Consider the following 14,405-nt stretch of genomic DNA (forward strand, 5'->3'; position numbering starts at 1 on the left):
AAACAAGATCACCTTTCATGAGTGTATTGAAGGCAAATCTAACTCTTCCTCGTGATGTCCAGCATTATTCCAACTGCGAGCTCCATACCTGGCAAGATGTGGGAAGCCTCACTTTTACAATTCCGGTTTTGCTAACTTGTCTTGTGGACGCCAATCGCCTCGAGTGGTTGATTAAATAAGAAACTCACGACCTTATCATCGTGTGCCAGTGAGCACATCGAACGACGACGTGAATCCTGTTCCTGCTTTCCCAATTTAACTCCTGCTGGTGGAAAGTGTCGTCATCGAACCACATAGCAGCCTGGTCCTGCTTTCAGTCGTCCCTGTTCTGCCAGTAATCAAATAACCTGTCTTTATCAGCAAGCTCGAGTTGTGACTTTATGGCTCAAGAAAAACACAAAGGTGTATCTCTATGTACGTACAGCGACGTGCAATCGCAGCTTCAGAATCATCTCAATGCCACCTTGGAACAATTGGGTATACATACTACCAATGCTGAAGTGGGATGGGCCATTTTACAAGACATCACCTTCAGGGCAGCTTCTGACATTCCCATTCGTTAAGCATACTCAAAGATTGGTTTGATGAGAACGCCTCCCAGATAAACAGTTTACTGAACTCCGTGCATGCGGCTCATCTTTGCTGGATTGATGACAGAGGCTCAGCAAGCAAACACTCCTCTTCCCTGCAACTCACACAATCAAGACTACGTTACATGAAAGACAGCTGGTGGGCAGCAGGAGCGGAAGAAATTCCGGAGGTAGCAGATACAACGAATTTCAAGTGCTTATATGCTGGTTTAAAGGCTGTCTAGGACCATCTTCTCTTGGTATCGCCACACTCCGTAGCTCAGCTGGCCAGCACCTAATCACAGATCCGAACAAGATCCTGGAGCACAACGCTGAACACTTTAAGGGTCTCCCCAATTGCCCCTCCTCCATCTCAGACGTGGCCATTGACTCTCTTCCCCAGCGGCCAATATGAGCAGACCTTGCCCACCATCCGACCAAAATAGAGACCACCAGAGACATCAAAGAGATGTCATCTGGAAATGCTCGTGGTGATGATGGTATCCCCTCTGAGGTTTTCAAGTTTTCAAGTCTGATTGAACCTCTGAGGTTCAAGTGGAGGTAATCCAATTGACATAAAATGAAGGTTTTTAAAGGTCGTAGAAAAACAAAATTGTGATCTTTGTCTTTTACACCACCTTAATTTTTTTTTTTTTTGTATACAAGATCGAGGCTTGTGTAAGAGCTAGCACATTAAACATACATTATCACATAAAACACAATGTGCCAACTTCCTCAACCTATTGACCCAACTCTACAATGCCATCTGGAGTGAAGTCAGTACTCCTGGTCTTCAAAGATGCCACGATTGTTGCCCTGTAGAAATGCAAAGGTGATGGGTCATGTGTCGCGAACTACGCTGGTGTGGCCCTACTATCTCATGCTGGGAAAATACTTGCCTGCATCATTCTTAATCGCATGTTACCAACAATTGTCAACACCATCACCCCCAGAAAGCCAATGGGGCTTTCTTGCTGGACGGGGCATGACCGATATGATTATTTCTGCTCGTCAACCTCAGGAAAAAAGCAGAGAACAACATCACGATCTATACATGGTCTTTGTCTACCTTAGGAATGCGTTTGATCTGGTCAGTAGAGAAGGACTGTGGAAGCTACTGTACAAAGTCGGCTGTCCCACTAAGTTGATCAACATCATCAGATCCTTCCACCTTGGCATGGTTGCTCATGTGAGGGGCAGTGGATGCACTTCTGGGTCATTTCCTGTTACAAACGGCACAAAGCAAGGCTGTGTCCTAGCTCCCGTATTATTTAACATTATGTTTTCCTCTATGCTTCATGATGCCTTTAAAGATTGTACCCGGGGAGTAATGATTGAGTTTCACACCAACAGTAGTATCTTTAATTTCAGTTGGAAGGCCAAGTCGAGAATCACAGAAATGCTGCTCCATGATCGACTTTTCGCAGATGACTGTGCACACTTCAGTCATAATCTCGAAGACATGCTATTTGCTTTCACCTCCATTGTGCAATCTGCTCGTCGCTATGGCCTTATGATCAGCCTCAAGAAGACCGAGGCTATATCAGAAGGTGCGTACACCATCCCTTCCATCATCATCGATGACACCACTCAAAGTTGTAGATAGGTTCTGCTACCTTGGAGGCAGGGGCGGATCCGGGGGGGGGGGGGTGCAGGGGGTATGCACCCCCCGCTTTCGATCCAGTAGGAGTGTGCAGGGGGAGCGCACCCCCCGCCCCCCCCCCCCCCCCCCCCCCCCCCATCTGCAACGCAATGGCATGGATGTGCTGGAGGCACACTCTATGATTGACAACAAGAAGGACACACTCACTCAACTACGGTCAAATGCTGAAACTGAATTCTCTCTTTGGTTCGATCACGCTGAGGCCATGATAGGATCTGTAGGAGGTGATGTCACAATGCCGAGAGTTGTAAAACGACAAATCCATCGTCCAAACACTGCCGCCAATACTCCCTTGCTCTTCTACTTCAGAAACATGTGCATTCCATTTCTCGACCACCTCAGCCAGGAAATGGACACCCGATTCTGTGCTGAAAATCGGGAAGGTAGCGATCTGTTTCTGCTGATGCCATCTGCAATAATCGCCGATACCTGCGACATTCCAGCCCTACATCAGAAGCTATTGCATTGGAAAAATGACATGGAACATCCCGCAGGACTGATAAATGAGCTTAGAGACTGGCAGATGTTTTGGAGAAGGAAGCCCAACGACACGCATCCAAGCACATTCATGGATTGTTTCTGCGCAGTAGATGGAGACGAATTTCCATCCATCAAAGTCCTACTCCACATTGGATGCACCCTCCCTGTCGGCTCCTGTGAGGCCAAACGCTCATTTTCTTGCCTGCGTCATCTGAAGACCTACCTAAGATATTCCATGGGAGAAAGTCGGATGGCATCTGTGGCCCTCATGAACATACACCATTACTTCACCATCTCCCCACATGATGTGTGTGACATTTTCATTCAGAAACACAAGCGCCGTCTATTCCAAAATAGCATAATTTACGATTAATAAAATAATTCACATTCCATTGTCCTATCTGATCTCTTTTGTGGGGAGAACCCCCTGCCTTGAGCTTCACAACCTGGGCGCATGGCGGTGCCGGGCTTTGCCCAGCACCTATTAAATTGCTCTATACACCTTAACATGGCGTGCGTTTAGAAACATGGGAATTCTTCTGGATTCTTTGAAGTTAATTAGCCTAATTAACTCAGGAGATCATAACAATCATTTCGCGAGAACTACACAAATCAGACATTCCAGATCAGAAAGCTCCAGTAGAACTACACAAAAACATGCTGCACGCATGCACACCACAGACATGCGCACACAAAAACACACAGACATACACACATACACACACACACACACACACACACACACACACATACAAAATTCTTCAATTTATAGCAGAAGGAACAGCTGGGCAAGTAGTTTCACCAGTTCCTCTATCTGACCATTAGTCATCGCGAATCTGTTGAACTGTTGGACCAGGGAAGAACACAAGGTGTTGTAAAAACCAGAGTTACAACATTGGCTCAGTTCGTGAGTTTAATCGAAATAGATCCCTAGCAATTCCTGTAAAGAAAACCAGCGAACATCATATCAATATTCAGCATTCATCTGGATCAGTAATGGGTTTACAAACGAGCACAAGCAAGCCTCAAACAAAGTGGTTGTACGTACCATCTATCTGAGCACCTACGTAACATACAGTAAATGTCACAGGAATGATCATTGCGCTGGATGTCCGAATTCTTATAACTGCCGCGCAGTGGACAGAAGTCGCATTGTCACCTGGGTTCAGACTTGGACACAATTTCATGACATTCTCCCCGGCGTTAAAACTACACTACCCCGCGTGGTGAGAATCAAGCGAGCAAGCTATATAGCAGTATAGAAAATTTCAGTTAGCAGATGGTTACATAAAGCAGCGATTCATGTCAATCCCAGCCATAGCGATCGGGACAGCGAATTTCTCTTCCGGCGCGAGTTCGATAGGCGTCAGGAGCTTCAGCCGCGAGTCCGAATTCCCCCTCATCGGGATAACCGCCTATCTCGGGTGACGGCGGCGGCGCCTCAATGCCGATCAGGTCGGGCGGGGGCGAGATTGACGGTGAATTCCCCATCAACGGATCCCCCGGGCTGAGTTCCGGCCGCACAGTATCCCCGCACGGAGCAAGATGACGCACCGAAACTGTAGACTCGCGTCCATTTGGCAGCAGCACTCGAGCGTGCTTGGGATTGGCTTGGAGGATATGAACCTTGTCGACGAGCGGGTCATATTTACTTTGGCGAACCGCCCATTTGAGGAAAGCCGGTCCGGGCTCAGCTAGCCAGCCCGGCAAAGGTCGGATACCACCTGAACGGCACGTGTAACGAAACAGACGGTCGTGAGGGGTTTGATTGGTAGCGGTGCACAACAAAGTCCTGATCGAGCTTAACGCCCCGTGTACCATCCAGGTCCATCGGTCCAGTCCTAGTCTGCGGGACTTAAGGCCCAGAGTAATGGCCTTCAAATATAATGCCATTAAATCTTTCCACCTGACCGTTCGCCTGTGGCCTGTATGGAGTAGTATAGCTCGAAGCTATGTTTCGCTGGAGCAAAAAGGTTCTCACATACTGGGACAGAAACACAGCACCTCGATCGGTGTAGAGTCCCTTTATATACAGAGTTGCGACATAGAGGGTCCAGAAAAATCTAGTCACGTGATTGCGTGGAGCCATTTTGAGTCCATCGTGGACAGGATCAGGATCGGACGCATATCGGTCAGCGTTTTAACGTTCCCGCTGTACGCAGCATTCTCATTCGTGTTTTACATCGATTTTACGACAAAATGACAGGTTGTAGCACCTGTGGGTGCACAAATAGAACGGAGAAGGGATTCAAGATGTATAGATTTCCATCAGATGCTAAAAGACGGAAAGTCTGGGAGAACAGAGTCAGTCGTGTTGGATGGAAAGTAACTTCTTCGTCAGTTCTCTGCCAGGTCAGTGTGATGGTGGTAATGGTCCCATATGCATATATTTGTGTGCTGCGAGTGAGACTGGCCTTTGCTTTGGCTTTACAGGCTTGTTATCCATTGCTCGTGGATTAATTAGCACTTGAAGGGGAAGATGTAGTGGTTACCTTATTCACATGTCGCGGTTATCTTATTCACATGTCACGGTTAACTTATCCACATGTGACGGTTACCAATACGATATGTTTGTTCTAACCCACGCACACGGGCATTTTGGCAAATTAAATAAATGTACTGTATGAATATCTCGCAAAGGAGCTCTTTATGAATGACGAGAATTTGAGCATGTATAGTTGTATACTCTGTTTTGAGGTACATGAATCAAAACTTACAAATTGTTGTTTATATACATGTACCAATGCCCTCTGCTAAAGGCACTTTCCTGCCTGTGGTAGTTAGTACTCCAACAAGTGAATGACATGCTTTGTTTTTAACAAAATTATGTAATTTGCTATAAAAGTGGAAGGTTACAGGTTCACGGTTTGAGTATTAATCGTAAATGAGTTCAAAGCCTTTCACAATGGTCTCTGAGACCTTCGTAAAACAAATAATAAAATAAGTTTTATTTTTTGTACTTTCACATGGAAGATAGGATTATTGTCATTCAAAATTTTCAATGACGCTTCAGAAAGAATTTGCTAGAAACCAATTCATGCCAGTGATACAGTTGTATGCCACAACTGAGAAAGGGGGGGGGGGGGGCATGCATTGAATGTATGTATTTGTCTCTGTTGATTTGAATGTGTGAGGACATTAACTTGTGTTTGTGTGTGTGACTTTCAATTTATAATTTGTATGTGTGTGCATTAGCACATGCATGTATGTGTGTGTGTGTGTGATTGTAAATATGTAATTTGTATATGTATTAGAGATTGTGTGTGTGTGTGTGTGTGTGTGTGTGTGTGTGTGTGTGTGAGAGAGAGAGAGAGAGAGAGAGAGAGAGAGAGAGAGAGAGAGAGAGAGAGAGAGAGAGAGAGGGAGAGAGGGAAAGAGGGGGCCGGGGGTAGGGGGGCTAATCTATTTTTGGTGGGATTAATATATGATCGGCAACATGCAGCAAAGTTTAGATTAATAATTTAAATATGAAAATTAAACAAACACAAATATATACCCACACACGATAAACAAGGTCAAACAACTGCAGAAATACAAAGATAACTCTTAACATTGTATTGTACATGTACATGTATAAGCAGGGAGGTGAGAGTTCGAGTCTCGCTCTCGCCTCCCTGAAATTAAAATGAGGCTGAAATAAGCAGCACGTGAACCTGTCTAGTTCATTCCTTCTTTGTCATGGTTCTAAATGTCTGTGACTGTTAAATCACAACCAGCTCTGTGATTTTCTTCTTTATCATATGGCTCTTAGTTGTCATAAATCTTCTATTTTGTCATCTTCACTAAATTTGTTCATTATCAACATGGAAAAGACCATTCCCATCTCTCATACATAGAGAACATAATGGAATACACGGTTCAATGCACTAGCGCCATACGGCGGCTCCACACTGAATGGACTCAAAATGGCGTCAAATCGTTAGTTGTCGCTACTCTCTCTATAAAGGGACTCTAGATCGGTGTGCACGTAGGCCGGATTCCCGAACATGGAAAACAAAATCTTCAGACACCGGATAACCGTCACAGCAGACATATCGCTGCACAGGAAAGCAAAAGGGAATCTGGAGAACTCGTCAACTATCGCGAGAAGGTAGCGAGAGCTATCCGAAGCCGGTAGGCCAGGACTAGCAGGTAGACACGAAGCCGGTAGGGGCCCTTTGAAGTCCATAGCCAATCTCTCCCACGGCCGAGTGGCCTGGATCAGTGTACCCATCTGTGGTTTGTAGAAACGAGGTTTGAGTTCAGCACAAACGGAACAAGTGCGGCATAGCTGGCGAACGTCCTCAACCGAGTAGGGCAACTTGCGACTATGCACATAATGAGCTAATCGAGTCACACCGGGATGGCACAACATTTCATGAAGAACACGCAGATCCTCAAAGAAGGTGAGACTCGCACACACTGCTGGTCGTGATAATGCGCCCGCTGCGAGATTATCCCGCCCCGGGCGATACTTGATGGTGCAGCAATAATCTGCTAATTCTATTCTCCACCGAGTGATTTTCTTGTTCTTAATGCGCTGGGCATGGCGCGTGTCGTACATGAAAGCGACGCTTTGCTGATCAGTAATGACCTCGAAACGTTTGCCAAGCAAATATGGCCTCCAACGCCTAATAGACTCAACTATGGCGTACGCTTCATTTTCGACAGACGAATGACGTTTCTCTGCGGAGGAGAGAGTCCTCGAAAAGAAGGCCACAGGTTGCCCTCCTTGAGAGAGCGTGGCAGCTATTGCGTGGTCTGACGCATCGCTTTCCAAAACAAAGGGCTTGTTTTCATCTATGGACGACACAGCGGCGCCAGCAATGTCTGACTTCAGGCCATGGAAAGCGATTTTGGCAGCATGACACATGGGGAACACTTTGCAATCCACAAGGGGATGGAGCTTTTCAGAAAAGTTTTGGACCCACTTTGAATAAGGTGCAAAAAGCCCGAGGGCACGCTTCAAAGAAGCACGATCATGTGGTGGGGCCATGTCGAGCAAGGGTCGCAGTTGCTCTTTGTCTGGGGTGATAGTGCCCTGGGTCATGGTGTACCCCAGGAGGTCTATTGTTCGAGCTGAATAGGGACACTTGGCCTCGCTCAGAGTCAGCCGGTACTGTCGCGCAACCTTGAGGAAGCGCTGCAGATTCGCATCATGATTAGCTTGGTCGTACCCACAAACCATTAGGTTGTCCAGGTAAACGAAGACATCTGTTAAGTGTTCCTTAGCAATTATGTCATCTATGGCCCTTTGGAAGCATGAACCCCATTTGTGACTCCAAAAGGCAATAGTGTGAACTGGTACAACCTCTGCCGGATTCAAACCCGGTATAGATGTGATCGGCCTCCGCAATGGGAATCTAATGATACGCGCTTCAGAGATCTAAAGTGCTGTATACCGAGTAGTGCCACCTGTCGGACCAGGGAATCGAATCCTGGGAGCGGGTAGGCAGCCAATTGAGTAAACCGATTAATCGTCTGCGAGTAGTCGATTACCATGCGTTTGCGATCAGTTTCGGTCTGGACTACCAATACTTGAGCTCTCCAAGGTGATCGACTAGTTTCGATTATGCCCTCCTTTAGAGGACAACTAGTCTCCTCAGCAATAAATTGCATGTCAGCACGTGAGTAGAGTCGCGATTTAACGGCAACCAGGGTACAGTCAGGAGTCAAATTGGGAAACAGCGACAGGGGTTCAATTTCCATCCTGGCCAGAGCACACACAGAAAGAGTGTTGTCACCACCAAATTCCATTTCTGACCGACCATGACGATGGAGAAAATCGTGTCCGAGCAATACTTTGGCACATAACGTTGGTAAGACCATTAAATGCACATCCGGAAACATTTGGCCATTAATCACTAGCTTCAGTCGGCATTCGTCTTTGGTACGCAACCAAAGAGCTTGGGATGCCATGAAAATGCGGCGTGTTGTCCCGAGAATCGGCCAGCCATACATCAGGATGAGTTGCATGTCGACATAGCTATCAGTAGAGCCCGTGTCGATCAAGGCGTTAGCCATCTGTCCCTCAATCATAACTGGAATAACAGCGTTGGACAGTCCAGACGGCCCGGTAGTTGACAAGTCATCCAGAGGGGGCGATCAAGCCACACGCGTGGGCCTGACGCCGACCAGCGTCGAGTGTGGAGCCAATCGAGCCCCAGGCGATGAAAGGATCCCAGTCATGGTCGCTCGAGACGCGCGACGCGCCGATTGTCTCTCGGTCGGCAAGATGATCCTAGTCAAGATCGCGCGGGGTGCCAATTGTGCCTTGGGCGGTGAGAGAATCACGGACAATGTCGAGCGAGTTCGCCGGCCTCGCGACGATCGGCATACCTTTGCAAAATGACCTTTTCGAGAGCACGAGTGACACGTCGCTTCACGGGCTGGACAAACTGACCTCAAATGATTCCCGTTTCCACAGAAAAAGCATTTCGCGTTACTCCCGACAGATGGAGCGGCAGCAGCAGCGGCTGTCACGCTCGTGCCTGAAGCATCGCGAGTGTCAGTTGTCCCCGATTCCAGCGGAGGTTCAGCATCCGTTCGCTCCGACGTAGCAGCACTCGCCGGTCGCTCAGCAGTTATCCCCGCAGTGACATACGGGCGTCCGTACGCTTCCGATTGTGTCTGCGCTTCATAGTACATGAGTGCCAACTCATGAGCCTTTGCCAGCATTAGATCGGTCGTTTCCAGCAATCTTTGACGTATTATCGGCGAGTGAATCCCCAAGACAAAAGAATCACGCATCAAATCGTCACACATGTTCGTGCGTCCGAGTTGCAGTTGTACAGCCCTTCGCTAAACGACGGAGATCCTGGACGAAGTGGTCGATGGATTCCGAAGGGTCCTGTCGTCGTGAATCGAGCAGGTAGCGAGTATAGACCACACTCCGAGTCTTAATGTAGATTCGACATAGTTCTGCTTCAGCGGCAGCGAATGTGACGCACTGAGAAATGTACGCGTAGACGGAATGGGAGACGTGGTTAAGAACAGCTAGCTTGGTCTCGTCCGGGAGGTCCAACTGGGCTGCCAGGTGGCTTGTCATTAGACGTAGCCAGTGCTGGAGCTGTGCAGATGAGTCCGGCGCTTGAGGGTCCGCTCCGAAGATCGGTACATGTATCAGCTTGTGAGTCATGACGATCGCGTTCAAGACAAGAGATGCATTTCGATTAATTGTTGTAAAACTAGAGTTCCAACATTGGCTCAGTTCGTGAGTTTAATCGAAATAGATCCCTAGCAATTCCTGTAAAGAAAACCAGCGAACATCATATCAATATTCAGCATTCATCTGAATCAGTAATGGATTTACAAACGAGCACAAGCAAGCCTCAAACAAAGTGGTTGAATGTAACATCTATCTAAGCACCTACATAACATACAATAAATGTCACAGGAATGATCATTACACTGGATGTCAGAATTCTTATAACTGCGGCGCAGTGGACAGAAGTTGCATTGTCACCTGGGTTCAGACTTGGTCACAATTTCATGACACAAGGAACTGCAGAAACTTCCAAGAACGCACGAAATGGCGTTTCTGACGATCAATTTTTAAAAATTTCCTGGGGGAGGACCCCCCCCCCCCCCAAATAAAAATGGTGGGTTAGAAGAGAAGGAGAAAGCCTGGGGTGTGTTATGTTAACGGCTTGCTATCGCTTCCCAAGCCAACCGTTCTGTATCAACCGCTTTGCAAGCCGCTTCGCAATTGGAGGAAGCGACGAGGGGGTGCCTGGCAAGTGGTAAACGAGCCGCTAGCTCATGTAATGCGACCATTTATTGAAGCAAAATGGCCGCCGTATTCGGATTCCAAACGATTGGCGCACATTTGTTCAATTGTACTGTCACATCGGACGATATTTAAACGTGCAGTTCATTTTTATTTATTGTTACTTATTCTTTTTGCCATAATTATTTGAAAGCTTCAAACATGGAAAACCCCTCCAATCCACCCCTTCACAAAGAGCATATTCAAGGTCTATAGATAAACGTGGCCTGGGGTTCCCCCTTCTAACCCGCCATTTTTATATTTTTATTTTTTCCCTCTACCTCGTACTTTGTAGCCGCTACGAACACAATAAATTCGTTTGGGAAGTTGTTACAAGTGGATCGAATAAAACTGAAAACGACGGCCCGGACAGCATTTGCTCGAGTACCACTACAGCATTTACATGGAGACCGTCATTTTGTTAAGCGGTGACGAGCATTCCATTCCGTTGGAGTGCTTGCTTGAGCGCTATGAATCAAGCAAGCCGCTTGCTAACTAAACAATATTCTGGAACCCTTGGCCCGAAAATATTCCGGAAATGGTCAAAGAGGTCGCAGATTTTGCTGCCGGTGGTGCCGACAGTCGTGTCGAAACTCAACAGGTTCAGCTTGATACCTCATACAGGTACACGGACTCGGTCATGAGTATAGAAAGGCTCACTCAAACTATTGAAGTTGTACTGGTGCTTCTATCGAGTAACTAATCTAACTCACCATGCAAGTTCGTTTCCCTGATTAAGGAGCTCACGACGTCATCATATCCAGCAGATTGTGACGTCATAGCAACACCGATTGTCTTCGATAAGAAACTTATTGGGGCCCTGGACAATTGCTAATCAGTCTAACTTGTCAATACGGGTGAATAATCTACAGATTATTGACTCTACATTTGTACCTTGCTCTTAATTGTTATCGACATCAAAGTGCACTGATTGAAGTTTGGATAAATGCTTGATTTGAGCATTCAGGACGTGCCTTTCGTTACATTTTACTCTCGTAATTCAATAAGGAAATGCTTATTATACTCTTTGGACTTGCACTTTGACTTGGCTGATTGGTTTGAACAAGTTTTTATTACCAAAGGAGTAACAAAATGTTGTCTGAACGACATACCTTGTTTCTTTTTTTAAATCATTTTTCGAATGAATATCTTTTTTGCCATTATTAACAAGAGTTCATCGAACACCTTACCCTACACAGTGTTAAGAAAAAGGACATGCATGGGAAGGGTCTTTTCAGCTCTTGCTTTGCGTTTCCAAGCACGATCTATATTTCGTACAGGGCCGAGATTTGTCTGAATCTCGATGTTCCACAACGCTGAGAGCACGAGCGGAAATTCTGATTGGTCGAGACGGCGCAAAATGCAGTCATAAATTGTTTAAGTACTGATAAACTGAATGTTTTGAAAGTCCCAACAAAGTGAGTTGTGTTCCAGGGTGTTGAAGTATATAATCCAATTGACGTAAAATGAAGGTTTTTAAAGGTCGTAGAAAAAAAAATTGTGAAAGTTTACCGCCGCTTATGCACCGTCTTTTACACCACCTGAATTTATTTATTTTTTGTATACAACATCGAGGCTTGTGTAAGAGCTAGCACATTAAACATACATTAGCACATAAAACACAAGAATCATAAACGGACACATAAAACATAATAAAGGGAAGGGGAGACAAGATGGGGAGAGAGAGGGAAGCACACAAATACAACAGTAGACAACAGGGACAACGGGAGATCTGTGGGAGGGAGATGGCTAAGGGGGGGGGGAGGGGGGAGGGAAGGGGTACACTGTATACAACAAATTGATACTACGAGGAATTTCAGGAATGAAGTCGGGGATTGAAAGAGGTGGATTTGGGTTGTATTAATGGGGACAGAAAAGATCAAGGTTTTGGATGGGGGGGAAATAACAGATGGTGGTGAACAGTTGTTTTAAAGACCTGGAGGGAGCAGTGGAATTGAAGAGAGTGTGGGAGTTTGTTCCAGAGGCTGGAAAAAAAGAGGAATAAAAGAGTGAATGTGAGCAGAGTCTTGATTTAGGCAGTTTCACCAGAAGAGGGTTGCTGGCATGGCACTTAACATGTTACATTGATTCATTATTCGTGCCTCTTGTTTGTGTCCTTCATGACATCCCTAGAAACAGTAAGTTTCCTGTTTCTGTTTGGAATGATTTTCAATTTTGTTTCTCTGCCAGACGGAGTGAAGCAACTGAATTACTCCTCTGTGCGCATGCGTGCTCGGGATGAGATTCCATACAATTTGCCAAATCCATTGCGAAAGTACCGATAAAACTGCAGGTTCATGTTCTGATTCATGTTCTACAGGGTTAAAAATACAAAATTTAATTGAATTCAAGTGCTTCCTTGATCACAGACCAAATTCTGTAGACAGACAGACAGACAGACAGTGAATAATTACTTAACCCCACTTTTTGCTTCGTGCATTCAGGGTAATAATACATTATATACTGTTACGGATCTCTACGTCAGCCTTTTTCCCCTTAAGAAGGGGGGAGTAATCCCCTTTGTTTTTGACTGACCAATGTGAGTCCTGAAGTTGCACAGCTCCCTCCGGAGAGGCAGGGGCGCAACCTCGTTCGCGACCGCGGACAGATGTTAATTGCCGAGCGGTTTAGCAACCGCGGCACAAACCATTAGCAGAGACTAAACCCGATCCTGAAACGTTGGCCAAAATCACGCCACCGGTGTCCAATGGAGAAATCACAAAGATGAACGGATGTGAAGAAGAAGAAGGCAAAAGTAGGAAGGACAAATATGATTTATTACTCACTATTATTTACACAATCAAAAGAACCAAAGAGAAGGAAAGAAAAGAAAATAAAGACAGAAGGATGGAAGGACCAGAAGACACAGTGCAAATTCTAACTTACCTATACAATCTTACTTAAACCCCAGGACAACATAGAAGACGGACGACAGTCAGACTTACACGGGGGGGGGGGGGGGGAATGCAGGTAGGATTGGCTGGAGGGATGAGTATGTGGAATCACAGGGCACAGCGAGCAGGTCCACTCCGGGCGGGATGCGAGGAGCCGGCAGCTCCAAGTATTTGGCTGTACACCGCGCACCGGCAGGTTGGTTCACATCAGCGCGTCAGGGCTCCGTGCGGTAGGGACTCGGTGGAAGCAGCGTTTTCGGTCGCACCTCACCATGGAACGCTTGGTTCATGCTCTCTCCCACTCATGTGCTCTTTCACGCTTCTCCTTGGTCCACGCATCTCCCGCATCTCCCGTGGGGGCGTCCGCCGCGGGTTTTTATGCCACGCCTTACCAAGCCATACCCACCGAGCCTGTGGTTGGTCGTTTGGGGCTCCACCCTTGATGACGAGGTGCGGGCTACGCCCGTAAGGTGGCTCCTCCCCCCTTTTCTCCGAGATTACCTCGTGGCTAATGGAGTCTTGCGGCGAAGAACACAACCCCAAAGCAGCAGTGGCGAACGCCGCCTTGCTGGCAGGTTTCGGAGGCCATGGGGATATTTCAGGGGAGTCTATCTTATTTGAATTCGGTGCAATGGAGTGTCAACTAATGGGCAACAGAGCCTTAAACTCACATAGAATAAAGAAATAACTATTTAAAAGGATATATGATTTGCTACGTGCATGTATATGGATTAACTAGGAGGACGACCTTTGACCTTTACACTACGGAGGGTGATATTTACAACAAGATTCATTCCACTACACAGGGTGATATTTACAACAATTCTCAAATCCACAACAATACTTATAAGAGTATATTGAGTAAAAGCTTCAACCCCTGTGAAAATTTACATTTCCAACTCAGATTGATAGAAATAGAGAAACAAATTAATATGATTTACTTATAGTCCAAGGAATTAAAACTACCGTTCTATAAAATAGCTACTCCTACAAAGTAATAGTTTTGTTAACGTCAGACAGGACACAGGTACACTTTGTAAAAAAAAAAAAAC

This window comes from Myxine glutinosa, chromosome 13, assembly GCF_964187855.1.
Source record: "Myxine glutinosa chromosome 13, kmMyxGlut1.1, whole genome shotgun sequence".
In the NCBI taxonomy this organism is placed as follows: Eukaryota; Metazoa; Chordata; class Myxini; order Myxiniformes; family Myxinidae; genus Myxine; species Myxine glutinosa.